General features: G+C 41.8%; 1 pseudogene; it reads right to left on the bottom strand.

Moving 5' to 3' along the window:
• Nucleotides 1-1462: 1462 nt before the first annotated feature.
• Nucleotides 1463-1580, bottom strand: LOC126482636 (5S ribosomal RNA; annotated as a pseudogene).
• Between the last annotated feature and the right edge of the window lie 2393 nt (nucleotides 1581-3973).

Raw genomic sequence — 3973 nt, 5'->3', positions numbered from 1 at the left:
CACTAGATTCTGCAGCTAGTAGCCGAAAAGTTGTAGTATCGAATCCCAGTATGGGCACTTTTTCACTTTGCCCTTAAACCTACCAATTACCCGTCAAGGATGTGGTGATACAGCAGAACTAGACTGTGGTTCGGATTCCACAGTGCAGTGTAGCTCCCCTTTCCCTGGTTTTGTTTATATAAACGAAATTTTGCAGCATCGCAGCCGAGGACTCAACTTTCAGCTACCGGTATCTGCTTTCCTCGAATCAAATATAGATGTGATTACGATTCTTCGGATGGAGGGGCGAAAAAGTCTGCCGTAAAGCGTCTGTGGCACAAAATTGCTGCAATGAGTCTAAACAATGAATCTGTCCATACTAAGCTTTACGACAGGAGTGCCATCAGGCACTACCGATCTACTTCAAGTGCGTTTCTTCTGTTTTCTTTTTAATTTTATTTGAGTTTTGGTATTCGAACTTGATCCACTCAGCCAATACATTATAAGGCTGGAACCGAGGGTAAGTGATTGCATGTCATTAACAGGGCTAGACTGCGACCCAGCAAGATAAATAAAAATGTATTCACCTCTAGCTAGACAGTGATTGGCTGATGCGTACTTGACAATGCAGACGCAACACAGTGGGGAGATCCCCATTATATAAAAGCATTTTAACACGTTAAGGCTATATCTCTCACTCTCTTGCCTTGAGACTGACTGCACAAGTTAGAGGAAATAGGCTAGGGCGTTGAGAGCTTTGCCTTCTTCGAAGTGAGGACGATACACTTCATGTATCACGGCGACAGATAGCAAGCGGTAGTTAATTATTCCTGTGAGAAATTTTCGAAGCAAAGAAATTGTGCACGTCGCTCCAACCCATAGCTAGTGTGCAATAGCTATTATTTCCACTAGTGAAAGAGTAATGTTCTACAGAACGCAGGAAAGTTGCGACTGAGTGAATTCAAAGAATTTTTAGCATGTTGCAGCCCTGTCAGCAACTTTGATAGACTAATATATTGAATAATCCGCCTCAGTTGCGAAAATTTTCTGGTCTATACCCAGGTTTCAGCTAGAATAATCCAGCCTTTTTCAGAAGCATAAAATTACTACAACGTGCCAGAGTAAGGCACAGCCAACATTAGAAATTAAAACCTATAGTACTATGATACTATGTCGAATTAAAACATAGTTGCCACTCCCAACCGAACGCGGGGTGACGTGATGCCAGGGCTGGACTTCAGTTAAGTAGTTTGAATTCGATATGGTACCACAGTACTATAGGCTCTCCGTCATCAGGCCCCAAGTGGCCCATCGGGACCATCCGACCGTCGTGTCATCCTCAGCTGAGGATGCATATAGGAGGGGCGTTTGGTCAGCACACCACTCTCCTGGTCGTTACGATGGTTTTCTTTGACCGGAGCCGCTACTATTCGATCGAGTAGCTCCTCAATTGGCCTCACGAGGCTGAGTGCACCCCGAAAAATGGCAACAGCACATGGCAGCCTGGATGGTCACCCATCCAAATGCCAGCCACGCCCGACAGCGCTTAACTTCGGTGATCTGACAGGAACCGGTGTATCCACTGCGGCAAGGCCGTTGCCTCACAGTACTATAGGTTTTAATTTTTAATGTTGACTGTGCCTTACACTGGCATGTTCTAGTAATTTTATGCTTCTGAAGAAGGCTAGATTATTGGAGCCGAAACCTGGCTAAGGTCCAGAAAATTTTTGCAACTGAGGCGAATTTTTAAATATATGGGTGAATTCAATTAAGACCAGAGTAGGGAATTAGCGTTTCACATCCAACACGGTGATAACGCCATTGCAGATGCCGCTTGGTAAAGTAAATGTTGAGTCAGGATTTTGCTCACTCCAACTTGCATACACTTTGACCATTGAATATCAAAAGCTAGGATACTAACCTACCCTCACATTGAGAACATGAGAGTTTTTTTGTTGGTTCAAAAGGTAAATTTACTCTCCACCAACTCAATGCATTGACCAGCTATGACAATGTAGATTTAAATGATCTGATGAGGAATTTCAATAATCATTCTTTCCTGTGATAAAAAAAATTATGTGTAGAGATAACGATTTCAATAAGGGTCATTTCAATATGTCCAAGAATTAATTTTTTTGTTATTGAGTGTCAAAAGTAATCGAACACTATTCTTGTTTATCACTTCACCAATGAAAGCAACAGTTGATAAATTACATGTAGAATAAAAAAAAAGGGAATAGCTGTTTTCTGTCTTCCTAGAATAGACCCCCAACTTTCACTTTTATTAATTCATGCATTCTAGGTACATGACAGTAGCATTTCTAATGATTTTTGTTATGATCTGCACCTGATATTAGGTGCCTTACAGGGCCAGGATCATATTTATTAGGAATGTCTGTCTGACATCCTGGGCTTGAGAAGACAGTTCAGATCTTTTGTCCTTTTGCACACTAAGTAGTAAGCTAAGTTTGCACACATTAGTACACTCACCGTGCGGATACAAAGTTGAGATGCCACGATACGAAATTAAAAATGGTTCAAATGGCTCTAAGCACTATGGAACTTAACATCGGTGGTCATCAGTCCCTTAGACTTAGAACTACTTAAACCTAAATAACCTATGGACATCACATGCATCCATGCATCCATTCGAACCTGCAACTATAGCAGCAGTGCAGTTCCGGACTGAAGCGTCTAGAAGCGCTCGACCACAGCGTTGGATAGATTGAGGGTTTGCTTTTGATAAGTGCAAAACACATAAACCTCCCAAACAATAAGCTGACGAAAAATGGAGCAAAAAATGTAAATATAAATGTGGCTCAACTGTGTAGTAATTGTAGATAGCAATGTATTCATGTATTTATTATTTGCTGGTGCACCACGTTGTTGAATCGGGTTATGTTGAGTCCTGACTCAACTCCAGCAACCAAAAGACGAGAAAACGGGTTCAAATATTGAACATAGGACAGTGCATGATATTCTGGGGTGGTATTAAATCAGTCAGGCTTGCAAATGTATGAAAGAACGAGTGTTAGTGCTCCTACACTATTTTTGGATGTGATGGAAAAGGTTCACGAAAAACGAGATAGAGAACAGTTGTATTTGATGGCAACTGGCGAAAATGGTGTAGGCGAAAACGCCAACATATTTGAAATGTTGCAGCGTTTATTGCAACACTCTCAGAAATGAGAAAAGCGTATAGAGGGGCGCATAACACAAGCAAAAAGAATTAGAAGGGGCATAACACTGGGGCTGAAAGCAACTAACAAAGAAATACAAAAAACACGTGATAATATTTAAGGCCAATTAGATCAAATGCGAACTGAAGCTAAGGAAGCGCAAATCACGATTCAAACGCTCGTTATGGCACAAACAATTGAGAACAGACATTGACACAGTCCAAACAGGCACGGTTACGTTGCGTGAAAATACGCAACAAAGTGTCAAAAAGGTTAAACAACAGGCCGAAGCTTTTGCCATCAAGGCGACGACGAAGGCGAAACATGTTATTGCTGAGACGACGTCTCACAAAAGAACGACAAAAGCAGCATTAAAGAAATTCGATGCTCGTATTTTAAAAATACAAGAGAAAAACACCAATTTCAACGGCTGGGATCGGAAGTCTTACTTTCGATCGAAAGTCGTGGTGACGTAGAAAGCGTTACTGAGGAATCGCACACGATGATAGAATCCACTTTGGTGTCGGTAGATACCACTGTGAATACTGCAAAATCAACAGTCGCAGATCATACGATAGAAAGGGTTCGCGAAATTTCGTGTGACGTAAGACGGAAAGGCACATGTCGATGCCAGTTCAAGAGCGTGGTTTGCAGCGAGGTTCAGTACGTCAAGCAAAAAACCGTAACATGCGCTGATCAAACCATAATGACGTATTATGTAACGTCACAATCTGTAGGACGAATACCGACGGGTTACAGTACGGTATCTAACGAGCCAGAATCGCTTTCACGTCAAGATACATAGCCGGTAGTGA

Source organism: Schistocerca serialis, chromosome 5, assembly GCF_023864345.2.
Source record: "Schistocerca serialis cubense isolate TAMUIC-IGC-003099 chromosome 5, iqSchSeri2.2, whole genome shotgun sequence".
Lineage (NCBI taxonomy): Eukaryota > Metazoa > Arthropoda > Insecta > Orthoptera > Acrididae > Schistocerca > Schistocerca serialis.
This window is presented reverse-complemented; position numbering and strand designations above follow the sequence as displayed.